Raw genomic sequence first — 19575 nt, forward strand, 5'->3', positions numbered from 1 at the left:
AGAATCTGAATGAACACTATATTCACATTTTAAAAATGTCTCTGTTCTTGCTTCCGATTCCATGGTTTTCTTTGTTGTTCCTTTAGTCCTAATTCCTTCATTCACAAAATGACTAATATGCAAACATGTTAAACACAAATGAACATATACAACATTCACTGTACTGTTTGCCCTTGAAGGGAAGGGGGTGGAAAGGGAGGTTGGAAGAAAATAGTGTAATATAAATATTCAAGTGGATGAATGTTGAAAAACTTTCATAACATGTAATTAGAAAAATAAAATGAAATATAAATAAAAAAGAATTAGCTCAAAAACATAGGGAGTTATTAGAATTTATTGAGTAGGGAAGTGAAAAAGTCAGACATGGTCTTTAGAAAGATTATTTTTAATAGTTGAAGTGGACATACACTGAAGGAGTGGAATCTTGAGGCAGAGACAACAACCAGGATACTGAAATAGTTGTTCAAATATAAAGTGAAGAGAAGTTACATGATTTGGTTGTGTCAGAGGAATGAAGCAGAACATTATATATATATATATATGTATATATATATATATATATATACATATATATATATAAAATATATATATGACATTTATCAAATATAAAAAAACAGGATTTGGCCACATATTAGATATTGGGATGATGGTCAACAAGAGTGAGGAATCAAGAATTACAACCTAGGTGAGACTGAGTGACTAGAAAGATAGCTGTCTGTGCAATACTAGGGATGTTAATAAAGCATGATCATCTATAATCCCCACCAAAAAAAAGTAAATAAGAGCCTAGAAAAAAAAAATCTCTCTCTACAGCCTATACATTCTTTAGTCAATGAGAGGCCAGGTTTGACTGGAAACATTTTCAATGTCACTTACATTATTAGCAAACACAATAGGTATCTCATTTCATCCCCCCCCACCCCGACAGGGCAAGCTTGTGGGTCACCACCTTTAAAGGCAGGTGTCTGCTCCCCAGCTGGAGAAGCGACTTAGTTAGCAAAAGCCTCAGGTGGTGTCATGCAGTTAATCCACTTTTATCCATACACTGGAGCTTACCCTTGAGCTGTGCACTAAACTGTAAAGGAAATAATAAAAAAAAAAATCGGCACCAAAGCTTTGATTTTTGAACAGCCCAGCTCTTCAAAATGGGATCATTAAAGTCAGTGGACAACCAACCATTTAATTAATTTGTGGGAAAATGTAATATCATGAAAGATTGGGACTATGGTGATTTCAGGCTTCTGTGAAGGCTGAAACCAATTAGTTCGTTCAGTTCAGCAGAGCAGTTCTGAACCCTGCTCCCCACCTCCACTTTGGAGCTTTTACAACACTCCAGCATTTCTAGTATAGCCCTGGGGTGGTCATAAAATGTTGTTATTCGGTCTTCCATCTCTGCTGGGTTTTTCCTTCTCACCCCATCTCTGAAAGCCCATTGAAGATTAGAGAGAGCTCCCAATTTCCAGAGGAAAAAGAATCATAAAGATATCCATCCTAATATCACTTTTCAGCCCTCTTGTACACACCCCAGATTCTGTAGTCACATAGTTTAATATTGCCAACTAGCCATATTAATAGCAGATCCTTTTTGCAGACCACTTTAATGATTCCATGATATTTCTCTCACAAAGCTTTGGGAGAATGATGTTTAACTACTACTGTGCAAAAGTTTCTCATTGTACTTCAAAATTCTCCATTCTTCAGTTTTTTTCAGCTGCTCTACCTGAAATACCAACAGCTTTGTATTACAAAATGATCAATGAAAAGGGGAAAGGATGTATTCGTGCAAAAATATTTTAACTGCTCTTTTGGGGTGGCAAAGAACATTGGACATTGAGGTAGAAAAACTTGACATTAGGGAAGGCTCATCAGCTGGGGAATGGTTGAACAAAGTCTGGTATATGACTGTGATGGAATATTGTGCTATAAGAAATGATGAGCAAGATGGTTTCAGAAAAACCCAAGAAGTCTTAAATGAACTGATGCGGATAAAGTGAACAGAACCAGGAGAATATTGTATAAAATAACATTGATATTGTAAGGATGATCAACTGTGAAAGACTTAATTACTTTGATCAAGACAATGATCCAAGACAATTCCAAAGGACCAAGGATGAAAAATGCTATATGCTTCCAGAGAAAAAGAACTGATGAGAACTCTGAGTAAAGATTGAAGCATAACTCCCTCACTATTTTTCTTATTTGTTTATGTGTGTTTTCTTTTGCAGCATTGCTAATATGAAAATATATCTTCCATGACTTCACATGCATAATTGATATCTCATTGTTTGTCTTCTCAAAGAATGGGAGAAGGGCAGGAGGAGAGGAAAGAATGTAGAACTTTTTTTTAAAAATGAATGTTAAATAGTTCCTGATTACATTTTAAAACATTTTAACAAAATAAATAAAACATATATTTAAGTCTCTGCTTAGAACTGGGGAAGAGAAGCACTATTGAGTAAATAGATTAAGATTGTGCAAGCATGGATTTAATATGCATTAGGTCTGGGCCATGAGTTATAGGGTATAAATGCTCTAGGAATCTTAGAATCATAGAAGGTGAGTGTTGGAAGTAATCTCAGAAGACTTCTAGTCCACTTTAGTTTCCCATTGAATGCATTAATTTGATGCAATCTGTTCCATTTTTGGACAGCTCTGAATATCATGATTCCTCTTGGTTTTAAGTCAAACTCTTCAAATTCTAATTATTTTTTTCTATTACTCTATGGAATCAAACAGACCAAGTCTATTCTCCTCTCCATATGGCAGCCCTTAAAATATTCAGAAAGTACTTTCATAAGTTACCTGAAAAAAAAATCTTTGAATCGAATGGCTTTGAAGACCTTTGACTTCCAATTTTCAAATTTTGCTTCTGATTTGCCCTCATTTGGACAGTCTTCAATTTAGCATTGTTCTTAACCCACAGTTTTGGGGACTGAACACTATTCCAAAGAGGAGATTCATGAGGTCTCCAGTCAGAAAGACTGTTCCATGGATGATATGGAACATGATTAGATTGTTGAAAGATGGGTAGGATTTTGAAAGGACTCAAGGAAGTAGAAGGTGAAAGAATATCATAAGAGAATGACACAATTAAAAGTAGAGCCAAAAAATAATGTGTTTCTAGTATGAAGGAATATAGAAGGAAATGCTGAAAAGAGTGGCTATGTGGAGTGGAGATAGATTAAGGAGGATTTGAAATCCAAACAAAGAAGTTTATACTTGATGAAGTAGGGATCCCATGAAAGAGTAAAAGAGATTTTAATGGATTAATCTAGACACAGGGTACAGAATGGATTGGAAAGAGGAAAACCTATATTCAGGAAGATAAAATAGTACAGTAATCCAGACATGGGGTCATGGGAACCCAGACTAAGACTATGGGATTAAGAAGAAGATAAGATGTAGGAGGATTTTGAAAGAAAAATCAATAGCACTCAGAGATTGACTAGATATGAGGGATAGTTTTAGAAAGACAAGATTGAGAATAGGGATTGTTTGATGCATTTTTTGTCTCTTTACTTCCAAAATCTAGCATATCACTTGGTACACACTGGGGTGACTGAATAAATCAAAGATGAATCCTGGGTTTTGAATCTGAATAGTCAGAATTATGATGCTAGTGACAGAGACAAATGACTGTGGCAATGCAAGGTTTTCAGGGATTTTGGGAGACAAACAAGGAAAAAATGAGTTTGAATTTAATTTGTACATGTTGAATGATATCAACACATCTAAATGAAAATGACTACAAATCCCTATAGGAATTTTCAAATGTGAGACTTTCTTAAAAGATCAAAAATATAGACTAGGAAGTCCCCAGCATAGTGATAATAAGACAAGAATATGAAGGTTTTGTGGGTTGTTTTTTTTTTACACGGAATTAAGGAATGTTTTTTTTAGTAATGTTCCATGAAATCTTCCTGACATAAAGTTGGGGGTATATTTCTACACTAAAATCATTCCTTAATTCTTAGGTGATAAAAAGAATTTGAAGAAGACCAGTCACCTAGGAATTGAAAAGGAATAGATTCAAAAGTACCGGAAGAGAGGTTGAAAATACATAAATTATACTACTATGTGGTCATTTTCAGTCACATCTGAAAACTATTAGAGAGCAAGGGCTTATGCTTTATCCTAACTTTAGGAAACTCTGTACTGATATGAAACACATAGTTTCATATTGTTCCAGAACTAGTCATAAACTTTGTGAATGTACTGCCTCAGGCTCCATTCTAAGTGATCCATAAAGAAAAGAAATGGAGAGATTACCTGTCTTTTAACCTCTTGTCTTTCTGTTCACCTTTTCAGGTAAATGGCTGAATGAAAGATAGTGGCAAGAAGCAAGATTTAAAGTATATATTAAGTGAGAAAGGGAGGTCAAGAAAGAGATAAAATAAATGAGTGAAGGGGCACAGAGAGGCAAAAAAGTAGAGAAGAGGGGAAAATGGAGGAAAGAAAATATGTGACTAGTCTCCTTGGGCAAATAATGATCTACATTTAGGTAGAATAACTGTTGAATTTATGTGCACATATATTTATGTACTCACAATAAGCATGATAAGATTATCTTTAAAATTCCAACATACATATTCTATCCAATCACTTATGCTAAACTTCAATCAGAAACTAAATCACAATTTTAGTTTCTATAGTAATTAATTACCTAGATAGTGGGTATACACTCATACAATCATATAACTAGAAATACATGACTAATTAAAAGTAAAATATATGCTAAGCCTATATTCTTAGGAGAAAAAAAATCAAGAACATGAAGTCAAGTCCTGGTCACCTTAAAGTGTTCAAAAGTATGAGTTGATTCTCAAAGTGACCAAATTTCATTGTTATGTAATTTATTCAGCAGAGAAGTGAGTGCAAGTAAAATGACCATACTCAAAATTTTCACTCCCTTCATATTTCATACAGGCTTCAGACCACAAGTTTGTTTACTTAACAAATAGCTTGTATTCAGGAAACTAAAGATTTAGGAGTTTAGTTAACATCCAGGGTTTAAATCAATGTTTTTTTCCTTTGTCAGTACTAATGCAAGCCTCAAAGCTACCAGTTTCTCTAAGTGGTAAGTTGATCTTATTTATGGAGGTTGTGGTGGGAGGAGAAATGGGGCTCATTTTCTATTCTCAAGTACCCTGGTATCATCAGAGCTATGTAAAGTGACATCAATCAACAGTTACATTTACATCGGGTAAACAATTACATCAGTTCATTGATAAGAGGTAACACCATTGACATGGGCTTAGACAGCACATTCTTGCTCAATAACCAAGTAGTATTCATGGTATAAGGAACATTTTTGGTTAAGTTACACCATGTAGAGCAAAGCATTACTCCCATGTGTGAACCAAAGTCATTTTGCTTACATTTGAAGCACCTGGTTTTGAGGCTAAGTTATCAAGATCATAAACTATCTTAGTATGTTTCAAATACAGGTTATAAGTCAGAATTTTGAAGCTGGAAGAGACTTCAGCAGCCATACTAATTCATTCCTACAGGAGAATTGTTGCAACAACATACCTGACAAATTGACATGCATCTTTTGCTTGAAGACCAACAATTAGAAGAAACCCATTACTGAGTCAAGATGTTAGGGACAAACATAATGCCAGCATTCTCTTAGTTCAGATTTGATGTTGGGACAAAATGAGGCACTTGTAAAGTCATTGAATGATTAACATAAAGAAGTTTACTTAGCCCTAATGGAACTAGTCTATGCTACAAGAACACAATGGCATATAGCCTTTATAAAGGAAGTATTTAACAAGTGTTTGTTGACTAGCTGGTTTTCTCAGATGAATCTGTGAACTTAGTGATTTTTAAGTTCCTTCCTATGATAAAGATCAACATCCATGCATATGGCCATAATAGATAACTCTTATCCATGTCTTCTCCTGAAATGCCACTGGACAAGGAAGAGGGTTCCATGCAATTTGCTGAGATGGAGGCTTTCCTTGCATTCCCTTGCTATTTCAGAGTACCAGTGAAGCACTCTGGCTGTCCTTTTGTCTCACCTTCTCTAAGAGATTAGTTCAACTCTTCTTTCCACAGTGAAATTCATTGATGGCATCTTTTACTCCAGGACATGCTCACTTTAAATTTAAGGTTCTTTCCTCTTTTTTCTAAAAGCCTTACTTTATTTCTACACATTAAATCTCTTCTCCCTCACTCTGCACTGTCACAGACTCATATAATTTTAGAGTTGAATTTGACCTCAGAAGTCATTTAGTCTAACCCTTCATTTTATAAATATCATTTTCTGTCTGTAAAATATCTAAAAGCAATAGAATTAAGCTTGAGTTAAACAAAGGGCTTTCTAAATATTCATTGGATATTATGCACATAAGTTTATCTAAATCACAGGATGACAGCATGTTATTGCTGTTATAGATCATTCAATACACTTAACTTTCTCATACAAGCTCATATTATAGGTAAGGAAAATGAGTCTCAGAAAGAATAATAGGCTTGTCCAAGGCGGTACAAGTAAATGCTAGAACTAGGATTAGAATCCCAGTTACCTAATCTACTTTATAGTAATCTTATCACAAAATGTTGCCTCACACAGTTGCCCTCTAAGTTTATTTACTTGAAAACATTCGAAACCCATCCTAGTGACCAAATTCCAAATGTAATCTGATTTTCAATGCTGGCAGTCCTGAGTATAAATGAAGAAATGTGAGAGCAGTGGTGATATAGTAAATAATATTCCATTTTGCCCCTTTCATTACTTTTCTAATTGTGAATATCTTTTTGTTATAGGCTCAGAGTTTATAGCTGGGGCACCTTAGAATACCAATTGCCATCATTTTTTGCAGATGAATAAACTTGGGTCCAAAATGGTTAAATGACTTGTTAAAGGTTACACAGATTTCAACTCACAAAAATCTCCAATTCTTTGATGTCAAATCCATCACTTTTTCTATGGTGACATGCTGTGATAGCAATATGTACAAAAGGAGTTTATGATAATAGTTATTCCCATTCTGCAGATAGTGAAATGAAGTAGTATCAAGATATAGTTTATCCAACATATTATACAAAGATGGAAGCAGAATCCCAAGTATTTGCTTCTTGTATCTGCTGTCAAATCTAATGAATAACATTTTGCAGGAAGAAAACACATGAAAACAGAGGCACATCAAAAGTCCCAATTTCATAGTACCTACTTTGGATGGTAGCAGAATTGGTGGTTTCCTAAGTGTTTTCTAGAATGCAGCAAAAATTCTCTCTCTCTCTCTCTCTCTCTCTCTCTCTCTCTCTCTCTCTCTCTCTCTCTCTCTCTCTCCCTCTCTCTCTTCCTTTGAAGAAATAGTTCCTACTTTAATGAAGAATTTATTTAGGAATGGCTAAACTTTATCAAGCAATAAACTGTGCTCACTGGGAACATTTTAATCCAAACCTGAAATATTTCTCTACTACTGATTTGGGTATTTTATGGGAGATGGGGGCAGAAATCAGTGCTAAACTCTGACAACTCTCATTGAAAGGGGCTTAAAAACCACTATCATTTACCTTGTTACCAATAACTGAATTAGTTCACAATGAACAGCATAGAATAATCCAAGCTAAATGTGAACTTATAGGCCAGTATCCTGCTTGACAGCCACTGACTGGGCATTGGCTGTTTCCATGATTTATTTACTCATTTGTTTTCCAGTGGTGGGGAGGATGTGCAGAATATATTGTCACTTTAGATAGCACTTCAGCAAATACCATAACAACATTTGCAAGAATAGCTGGCAGCTTTTGTTCAACAGTAGCATACTAAATTTCGAAGGGGGGAGAAAGAGTTTGATAAATCAGAGGATTTTAAAAGAACATCCCAATTTGTTCAGAATCTAGCATTACTATTGTCAGGAAAAATATATAAAACTCCCCTTTTTCATCCCTGGATTTGACTTACAAAGTGAACTAAGCGAACAGTAAAATCTTCTAGATTAAACGTGTGTGATGGATAAGAGAAAAAAAAGTGTTTTCTTTATGTCTCTAATATGAACTCATGACCATTGGCATATCAATCTAAATCTACTACACATTATTCTTAACTCAAAACACTCCTAAATATTGCAGACTATCTTCCGTATTGAACATCTCTTTAGAGTTACATTAATAAATTTTCAGATGATGCTTTTATTGCCTGTTCCATCTATCAGTAGCATTTATTTCCTTTGAAAACGTTCAATTCTAAAGGCACTTTACATAAAGGGGAACTATACTGTGAAATGAAGTTCTGTGAACAACTGAACCCTAATCATAATTAAAGGTGTGCTCCAGGTGACCAGACAGCTAAGATTAGGATAGGACTGTACTGTACATTATTTTATATCTATAATGGCTTTTCCAACAAAACCTGTCTGAAGAGACTCAGATTAACAAAGGACTTGATTTTTATTGGGAAGTCTCAAGGGTTAATAATTCAAACTCCTACAAGAATGACTTCTAAGAGTAATCTACTGCATAAAATCCTCCATGAAATGAAAATTTCATTTAGGGGACTTTTTGCCATTTCTGAAAGAAATCAAAGGAATTTGTGAGCATTTCAGAGTATGGCTGGCACAGATCTTCTAGGCAATGGACATTGATGAATGAATTAACAAGTGACTTATTAAGTGTTATGCATATTATATGGCTACTAACTGGCTGACTTGCTTTGTTATGACAAAAGCCTTAAGGTACTGTAGCTCACAGAGAACAAAATCTCCATATTTGGAGAGTCAAATACTTAGAATAAAAGAACTTTTTTCTGCCAGGGAAGCATTCTTGGCTTATTCAAAATTTAATGCAACTTGATCTCTGTGGAAGAACCTCTTCCAGTTCACAGTTAACAGAAATTTATTGAGCCTTCACTGTGTATACAGCTCAGAGATTTTTTTTTTCAATAAATAGCCCAAATTCAGTATAAATTTTTAGGCTCATTTCACTCACTCTCTTCTGGTAGTCACTAAGTCCATCTTTGTAGTCATTTTAATTTAACAAACCCTTATTAAGTGCTTACTTTGTTCAAAAGACTGATACAAGCTGGGGAGAGTAAGATGAAAAATCATTATCCTTGCCTTCAAATAGCTTGCAATTGTCTGACAGTAGTGGATGATTTCATGCACACAATAAATATAATATGCTATAGGATGTGATAAGAGGCAAAGATATCTAGGCAGAGTGCTTTTAGAAAACTAAAGGCAGGGGAAATCCCTTTTTTTGCTGTAGGCATTTGGGATGTTTTCCTGGAGAAGGTGATACCTGAGTTATATCTGTAAGAAAGAAAAATAAGTATAGGAAAAGTGCTTCCAAGGCATCAGGATGGCTAAAGAGAGGCAGAAATGAAAGAGTAAAAGACAAGGTTTGGGAATAGCTTGTAGGCAAAGAAGCAGCAAGATGTCTCAGGGGATAGAAAGCTGGATCTGAAGTCAAGAAGATATGAGTTCAAATCCGCATTCAAACACCAATTAGTTATATAAACTTGGACAAATCACTTAACCTCTATTTAAGAGGCATCTAGGTGGTTCAGTGTATAAAGTGCAAGGTTTAGAGTCAGAAAAAATGGGAGTTCAAATCTTACACGTACTAGCTAGCTGTGTGATCCTGGGCAAGTGGGTGAACCTCTGTCTTTAAAAAGGAAATGGGAAATGGTAAATCACTCCAATATCTGTATCAAGAAAAGCCCATGGGCAGTATGATTCATGGGGTCATGAAGAGTCAGACACAACTACAACTGTATGAGTGAATAACAAAGACTGCATGAAGGGGAATATGACAATATGAGCTTGGTAAAGTAAATTGAAATAAGATTATTTTGAATTTTGAAGATATCAGTAATAAATTTGCATTTAATCATTTAGTAAGCATTTTATTTTTCCAACTCCTCTTCTAAGGTCATGAAGATCAGACTAAGTCATATCCCTTTGTGAGGAATATGGGGGTGTTTGGGTTCCACAAGAATGTGAAGGTAGATTGTTAGTTTATATTATAAAGACTGGGTCTGCCTGTATTGTTGCCTATGGGCAGGTATGTGAGTCAAGACAAAAGACTTAGCCTCAATCTGTATCAAAAACTGAGATCAGTCCAGGTCTTCTCCACCTGATTCTGAGTTAATCTAGGGTCTACTCATGATCAAGAAGGTAGCTCTTCTTGCTCATTAGTAGAGCAGGGAGAGGAAAATGTATGGGGACAAATGTAAGAATGTGACTACAAAGCCTTTCAAACTGCATATAAGACCTAACATTTCTGGGATTCCTTGCCTCTCCCCACGTGAGAGAGGTGTGTCATTTATTAAGATGTATTAATAAAAAACATTTTAATCCCTGGACTAAGTTATTCATGAGCCATTTAAAACACCCTTATAGCTTTACAGACAAGCATAATTCCATACACATACATATTCAGATTTGGTAAATAGCTGCTGGTAAAATGGTTGACTTAAGATAATATTAGTGTCATGTTTTCCCTTGTGAGAAAACATGAAACTTGATAAATTTATAATTATTATGATTAAATGTTACTAAAAGTTTTTTAAAGAAGACATGGAAAAAATACACAATAGTGATGAGTACCATGGCTAAAGATAGGAAGACCCATCTTTCTGAGTTCAAATCTGACCTCAGACACTTATAAACTGTGTGTCTCTGGGTCCTCTATCAAATAAGTTGAAGAAGGAAATGGCAACTACTTCAATATCTATGTCAAGAAAACCCCAAAAGGAGACATGAAGGGATAGACATGCCTGTGATGACTCAACTACAGCAACAAATGGCAGAAGGGGAGAATAATTTTCTATATTTAAAAATGTTCATAAAAAAAAACAAACAGTAAGTTTAAATAGAAATTGTAAAGAAAAAAGGTCAGTTAAGTCCATAAGGCAAAGATGCCAAATGACAAAGCGTAAAGCATGCCAGTGGCAAATAATGCTAAAACAGGATCCACTGTTTGACAAGAGAATGAAAGAATGGACACAAGCACTATGTTGGTTTTATAGAAGGAGATAGATAAAAATTAACCAGGATAAGAATATATTCATGCACTGTGATCTGAATAAGAAGAAAGGGAATTCACATTGGTCTGTTCATGGAATTATCAGAGAATTGGAGTAACTACTGATTCAAAGTACATGCATGCTCTTTTTTCAGGAAGTTTTCCATAATAAACATAAAGTAAAGAAAATAGCTTTAAGGAAATATACATGAAAGAGAGAACACACATCAAATTGATTTTTTCTCCTCAAGAAAATGAGAATGTCTCTCTACATTTTAATGCAGAACTCTGTACATACACACACACACAAACACACACACACACACACACACACACACACAGAATCACATAAACTTAGAACACTGCTAAGGAACATATTAACCTTTAAAGGACTAAAGGGACTCTGTTGAAACTTCCTAAAAATTTCTGAAAACATAGAAACCCACCACCAATTTTCAAAAGAACATGGTTGTTAATATATTCCTCCCACTCTCTTCCTTCCTGGGGGTAACCAAAAAGAAAGGCTGTAATAAGGTACATTAGTTATATTTTTGAAATGTCAGACACAGATAACCTGGTTAATTCTCTTGGAACTTTATATCAGAAGAGAGAGAAAGACCTTAACTAATTCAACTCAAATGAAACTTAAAAATAAAAGTAGGAACATTAGCCTATTTACAGGAAGAGTTACATAATACTTGTTTCTTCTGATAGGGTGAAAACAGAGACTTGACTGAAAGAAAGGTATTTTGCCAACCATTTCTTCCTGGGAGTGTTTATCATTTTAAAACTCATTATTTTTATCCATAACCCTTCTAAGTAGCAGGAAACAGTGATTTGGGGAACTTTATTGCCACTGAGTGGGTGGCACATTCTGATAGGCAGTCACAGACACAGTTGGAAACCAGAAAGAGATCTGGGTGAAGACATATTGTACCCTCGCCAGATGATTCATCTTGAATAAGAGGGGAAACAAAGTTTGGATAAATTAGCAGCAAAACAGAAGGTCCGGAAAGATAGACAGTGAAATGAGTTGGGGGATGGGGGTGAATAAAAAGTAAAGTTTTAAAGAACAGTTAGACTTCTAAGGTTATTTAGATGATTTTTTCCCCAAATGAAAGGCCCCTATATTCAGTTAGTTTAAATGTGGGTAAATGGCAGTTCCAATAAAGATGGCTCCCCAAAAGGATTATTTTTGTCTCATCATTTTTATCCTTTACCTTTTCTACTGCTCTAGGAAACCTTCCCCATACCTTAACTGGAACACAAACCTATGACATCTTCAGGGTGAGTAAGGAGTGATTTCTGAAAGGCAATGCTGCCTCTTACTTCTCTTCACTTAGAAGACTTCTCACTATGGTAGTATGTTAAATTCATAAATTCCAACTGAAAGAACAGCAGATTGAAAAAAATCTGGTCATTCTTGCACTGAAGTCAGAGGGTCTGTCCTAGACTAAATTCTCAGGAACTAATAATTCAAATTTACATAGCTAACAAACTTGGAAGTTTGAATCACATTTTTCCAAAAACAAAATTTATGGTAGTACAAGTATTATTAATTCTATTTTATAGAAAAAATCAGTACCTGAAAAGTTAAAGGACTGGCCAATGATATCAGAGCTTGTGACTGTTTGAGAAGGAATTCAATTTAAGGTCTCCTGAAGCCCTAGTTGTTCTTTTCTTTTCATTCTTTTTTTTTTCTTTTTGGAGGTGATCAGGATTAAGTGACTTGCTTGCTTCATACATCTTTTTTTTGGGGGGGGGTTGCAAGGCAAATGGGGTTAAGCGGCTTGCCCAAGGCCACACAGCTAGGTACTTATTAAGTGTCTGAGACCAGATTTGAACCCAGGTACTCCTGACTGCAGGGCCGGTGCTTTATCCATTCCGCCACCTAGCCGGCCCCTGCTTCATACATCTTATGCTGTATTGGAACTCTGGTCCTCATGACCCTAGGGTTGGTGCTCTATTTCTTGAGTCAACTAGCTCTACCCCATTATAATATTCTTTTTTAAAAAAATATGAACCATCCTGTACTTATCTCACTATATTTCAAGATATTATGATCAGTTACTTATTTATCCAAGCTCTTTTTTTCTTATATAGAGACAAATCATTTGTCAAGGAAAAAAGACATCATTTCTAATTTCACCAATTAATTTTTTTAATGTGCTCCTGCAAATTGCTATAGTTTCCTTTAAAAAAGCATATGGTAAATTCAACATTTTCCTTCTTAACTTCCTTCTGTTCTCTATTGTACATTTTTTCAAATGTTTCAATGACTTTCTATTCTTTTTCACCCACAAAATTGCTAGCTGTTTTCTAATGCCCCAACCCCTATTCAATTTCTTCTCTTCAAATAAAGAAAAACATGATCCTTGTAGCAAGCATATTTAAACCAAGAAAATCTACACATTTGTCTCTCCCGAAAATATTTGTCTCACCTAACTCCTTGAGTACATCTTTCCTCTTTCAGAAATTAGATAGCATGTTTAATCATGAATCCTTTGGACACATTAATGTTCACTGGTTTACTCTGTTCTCAAATTTTGCAAACTTATTTCTCCTTATAATTTTATAATCATATATTTCTTTTATACTATTGTTCTTATGCTTGATACATTCCACATAAGTTCATATAAATCTTTCCAGGTTTCTCTAAAATCACCTCTAATAATTTCTTATGAGTTCATAATGTGCCATTATAATAATATACATTAAATTTGCTCAGAGGTCCCCTGTTAAAAATAAATGAATTATGCATTAAAAAAAGATTAAGACACATGGAATCCCCTGAACACCCCCCACCCCGCTGCCAATAGCCTAAGAGAAGTTCATTTCATGATTTAATAATTTATTTAATAAATGATTTTGTAAATTACATGAAATCAAAGAAAGACAAGAGGGCATTTACAAATAGAATTATTCCCAGACAATCATTTAAAAACACAGAACCTCAATACTTTCAACTTTACTGTACAAACTTTGACTTAATAGGGGAAAAATGAATTTGTTAAGCTAATTTGTAGTATTAATAAGATTTTATTTTGGGGGGAGGGGAAGTAGAAGGTAAATATATTTAAGGGAATAAACGTTTCCAAGATTCCAAGAAATTTTGTACAACTATTTACATGCAAACAATATACTTATTTCAATGATCTTTATTCATTCAAATAGATCTCTGCTAGGCCCCCTACTTGGAAACTCTCAGTTAGATATTTCTAGCTATGTATTTTAAGATAACAAATCATTGCTTCTTATTTTTTTTTGTAAGGCAATAGGATTAAATGACTTGCCCAAGGTCACACAAACTAGGTAATTATTATCTGAGGCTGAATTTGAATCAGGTCCTCCTGACTCCAGGTCCAGTGTTCTATCCACTCTATCACCTAGCTTCCCCAAATCCTTGCTTCTTTAAAAAATACACCACTTCAACTTTTTGGATGCAGACTGCCTTTCCCTCCTGTTGATTCAAATTAAGTTGTCACTAGAGGAAAAAAAAAAATCAGTGAATAGCTGCTATCTTCTTCTGAACAACTGTTGACTATCAGATGGAACTAGCTTACCAATGTACATTCCCTAGGTAGGTCAAATGGCCTTCCAAGCACATGCTATTCCAGATAACTCTGGGACTGTGGCCATGGGCCATAATGTAGCTATAGCCAGGTCACTTGATCTCTTTAGAGCTCAGTTGCTTTATCTGAAAAATGAGGATGGTTGGGCCTAGATGAGCTCTAAGATTCTTAAGCTCTAAATCCTATTAGCTTATAATATTGCTAATCTTTTTAAAACTAGGACACCCTTAGCCCAGAGTTGAAATCACTTAAGAAGAGCTGATTTCTCCTTCTAGGTAAGTGATGAATTCTCAATTTGTGGAGAAACTCACAAAGTTTCTAAATCACTCTGTGCTTTTCAAAGTAAAAATGGCCTTATGGTCAAAATCTTGGCATGGCAAAATATTTCATAATTCATCTCATTGTCAATTTCATAGGCAATTGGAATTGGAGACCTTAGAGCTCATCTAACTTAATTCTCCCATTTTACAAGAATTGTGTCATTATCTTAATAGCATATGACAAAACCTCTACAAACTGAGTAGCTGTATTCAAAGTTTGGGCCACTGTCAACAGTACAGCAAAATGACAAGGATCTCAACTTCACAAGTGTGTACATTCCCTCTCCTGAAGCAGCAGTTAGCAGAGAAGTTAAATCTGGGAGAAATTGCTAGGACTCTGAGAAGTGAAGCAATTTACTTTGTCCATAGTCTTTCATTTAGTAAGTGATAGAGATTATATATCCAAACTCTATAATCCTGCTACAGGTCCAATAGGCCATCCATTAGATTATACTACATAATTCCTCCTCCAAGGGATCTTGTCCTATTGGTCCTAAGATCCAAGAATTCTAGAATACTCAATAAGTGAATCAGAGAATATATGCAATGCTATATAGACCCCTAAACAATATCTTTTTCATATACCATCTAAATGAATTTATTCCTCTTTGCTCCTGTGTTAGGCTCTACAAAATTAACAGGGATAATAGAACTGAAAGTTTAAGTGTGTTTGGAACTTCAGTAATAAAAGTAAACTTTCTCAGAAGACATTTTCAAGTACTTTCTAAATTACATCCTGATTTCAAAATATCACTTTTCCCCCTAGACTCTTTTGTCTCTGTGCCATGTTACATTGAAAAATAAGACTTCGAACACACCCTGAAGAAGCCTTAGGTGCAGGGGACAACGGCCAAAAGTTCAAACACTGCTATTATCTCACTTTTGCTGTTCCTAAACTCATTTTTTTTCCTTTGAGGAAGGAATAACTAACTGAGATATATGGTAACTGATTTGATGCAGCCTTAGTATTTGCACACTGGCCTCGCTTACAAAAGGGTAGTATCTTGGTGAATATTGTCTGGCAGAACCTCATGCCCTGTGGGTATTTAATAGATGCTATAAAATAATGGTTGGTTTAATGTTTAGATGAGTCAGAGTAAGTGGATTATATTTTGGCAATAACATGCTCAACCAAATAAAGTTAAAGAACTTTTTCAGGGCACCATTGTATTAATAGGAAACATTTGGTTTTTACAAGGAGACAAAATTCTTTTACTTGGTCAGAGTTCAACACTGGGTCAGAAATATCTTAAGCCCAGGATTTTGTTAGAAATTGAGTAAAGGATGAGATTTAACCCAAAGTACTTATTTTTTGTCTTCTAAGCTCATAGAAAGACTTTAGGTATTTAACTACCTAAATTCCTAGAGATATTATTTTAAACATTTTTTATTTAAAATTCTTTAATAAGTTATAATTGAAAATATAAGTACCTCACCTCTAGTTGTCAGGCTGCTGAGTATGAATTTGCTTCCAACCAAGATTACTTTGGAAATGGAGTCTGTTTTGGAGTTCTGATCTATGATTGGAGATTTGTTCCCCAACCCTTCTACAATTAAATAATTTAACACATTTAATAATATCAAGGAGAGAGACATGCTGGATTTTTTTTAATCGGGAAAAAATGTTTTTTGTCAAGTGCTCTGATCATGCCCTTTGTCCTTGAAAACACCTGCTGTCATTGACCAAAGTTATTACTGGATTAAAGGATGAAGTTTTCAGAAAGAAAGAAAACTGTTTTCTTTAGGGTCAAGTACAGACCATTAAAACTTCACAGTGAAGAAAATATCCTCTCCTTTTTTTAACACTTCCATATACTTTGGCAGCTGTGAGTCCCTCAATTTAAAAGACATGGTTCCTGCTTCTTAAGGTAGAATCATAAAAGTCATTAGATTTTAAGAAATTAGAATTCACTGACATGAATAAAAACATTTTGTAAGAATGCTTCATAGCTCTGTTCTGTATATTAATTTTATAAATAACTAAATAAAACTAAAGCTACACTGCTGCTGTATTCTCCAACTCGATACCTAGAGGTTTTTATTTCCCAATGGAATGCACTATTAGGATATTATAATGCACAATACTGAGAGAGAGAGAGAGAGAGAGAGAGAGAGAGCTAGAAAGATAAAGGAATCTATCTCTCTCTCAACATATAAAGCCTCTACTCACCTCTTATCATATTTGAATTCTTAAAAGAAAATCAAATTATTAACTTGAATGATAAACAGTTTGGTCCCACAAAGTACAGCATAGCAGAGACAGCATGGCAGAAGAACCTAGCTTTAAAGTTAGAGGGTCTAACTTCCTGTCTTGTAGCTAATATTTCTTGATATAGATAGATAGATAGATAGATAGATAGATAGATATCTTTAAATCTCAGTTTCCTAATCTATAACATGGGAACAATAATACTTGAATTTTCTCCTTTCCCAATGTTGATATTAAGAAATGGATCATAAAACAGAAATGTGAGATATCTTTATTAACAATAATAATCATATAAATTTCACTATTCTTAGTCACCAAGGAGATTCATGGAAGAACAGTATATCATGACTTATATGAGAAGAATGTTTAGAATATATGTTTTCAATTTTAGAGCTAAGTATTTCTTTATCTGCAGATTTTTTTTTACAAATTTTGTTACAAAGAGAATCATATTTTCAAATCACTGGAAAGAGAAAGAGATCCTCTGCTTTTCAATGAACCCCTAAAGATGAAACATTTTGTAAGGAAAATAATTCTTATTTCTCCAAACATAATTTCTTTCTTTAGTTTGTTCAGATTTTGAAAATTCAGATATTATTATACAGAATATATTTATTTATAATGAAGTCAGAAAGAAAAAGACACTATATTTGGAATATAGTTTTCTTTAATACTGATTTAAACACAAATTAGATTTGCAGTTTGGTTAATTTGTTGAGCTCACTATGGGGCTGATGACCTTTTGTTTTTATTTTGATATTTTCAACATCTTATGCTATTCTTTGAACATAATATAAACTTTATAAATTTTTCTGAACAGAATAAAATTCAATTGCTGAGGGTTACCTATAGAAGGAACATTCCATTAGTAGGATGAGAGAGCTTATTGTTGTATGTATAGTTGATTTAAAATATTTGTTAACTAATTAATATACTAGATACTTTCCTTACTTGTTAAATGTTTGTCCTATTCTTCAAATTCCAATTCTAATCCCTCCCACCCTCTTGAACCTCTATAAGTAGTCTCATCAATTCAATTCTATTCTATTCCAAAAATATTTTTAAAGTTTCTAATATGTTCCAAACTGCATTAGATGTTAGAAATATTAAAATAAAAACAAAACTGTTCCTAGATGTGATTACATTCTGTGGTGTGGAGAGATTTTTTTTGATCTACCTATATAAATTAATAAAAAGTACAAAATACTACAAGCTGTTTCAAGATGGAGGTAAAAGGAACAAGGAATGGGAGGAAGCAATGTCAAGAAAAGTTTCATGCAGCAGATGCCAATTAAGCTGGGTTGTTTTTTTTTTAGTTTTTTTGAAAGGCAAATGGGGTTAAGTGGCTTGCCCAAGGCCCCACAGCTAGACAATTATTAAGTGTCAGAGACCAGATTTGAACCCAGGTACTCCTGACTCCAAGGCCGGTGCTTTATCCACTACGCCACCTAGCCGCCCTTAAGCTGGGTTTTAAGGGAAGATAGGGAATAGTTAATGTAGGGATACGGAAGAACAACATTTCAGACATGGGGACCATCCATGTGAAAGAATGAATGCGGGACAGGAAATGTTAGTTACAGCAAGAAAAACAGTTTGATTAGGGAAGAGAATTTGTAATAGGGAAGAATAGGAAATAAAAACACTAAAAATTATACTTTGCTTACAAATCTCATATCATATAATCCCACATATTTTAATAATTAGTCTTTATGTTTTCTCCCTTACTAAACTGAAAAGTCCTTGAAGGCATGGACTGTGCCTCATCTAAACTGTATATATCACATAGGATTCAGGACAATATATCTATGCAATAAACATTTGATAAATATCTGTTGAATGAATGGATTAATGAATGTATGGATTCTCTACTTGCTAAAATGCAAAACTCATTGTCTTGATTTATTTAACAGGGGATAAAACATCTTATTCAAGAATTATAATTAAATCTTAGAACACAAATGCCCATGAGAAGTAATAATTAATATGTAGACGAACACATAAATGAATGAATGATACAAAGTAGTTACTATGATGGAAGCATTTTAACTGGGGGAAAAAGAGACAGAACACTGGATTCTTGAAAGTTGGGGACAGAAGTGGGAAGACACTCAAAGGAAGAAAACAATGAAAGGGATAATGGGGGAGACCAAAGACAAATTTTCTTTGCTTGACAATTTTGTGTAAGTGCAGAGCTTTCTCTTTGCATCACCCCCAAATGGAGACCATTATAGGAAACTCATGTTTTTCCAGAAAAAAAGAATTCCTCAGTAAAACTGTGGCTGACTGAAATGGTCCACTCTGCTGTGCTACATAAATGCCATAAATATATATTTTATGCCATATTTTATGGATTTTAAAATGTGCTGAGATGTCATAATTCTAGAATGACAGTATTCAATAAGTGGAAGAATCTTAGTGAACAGTTAGTCTCATCCATTTATTTTACATATGAGCAGAATGAGGTCTAAAACTAGAACAACTTATCCAAAGCCTC

General features: G+C 34.3%; 1 protein-coding gene across 14 annotated transcripts in view; it reads right to left on the reverse strand.

Annotated features, from left to right (window-relative positions):
- The window catches only part of NCKAP5 (NCK associated protein 5), a 1109295-nt gene that overhangs the window by 291325 nt on the left and 798395 nt on the right, over positions 1-19575 (reverse strand). The window lies entirely within an intron of this gene.

Source organism: Macrotis lagotis, chromosome 1 (assembly GCF_037893015.1).
Source record: "Macrotis lagotis isolate mMagLag1 chromosome 1, bilby.v1.9.chrom.fasta, whole genome shotgun sequence".
NCBI lineage: Eukaryota > Metazoa > Chordata > Mammalia > Peramelemorphia > Peramelidae > Macrotis > Macrotis lagotis.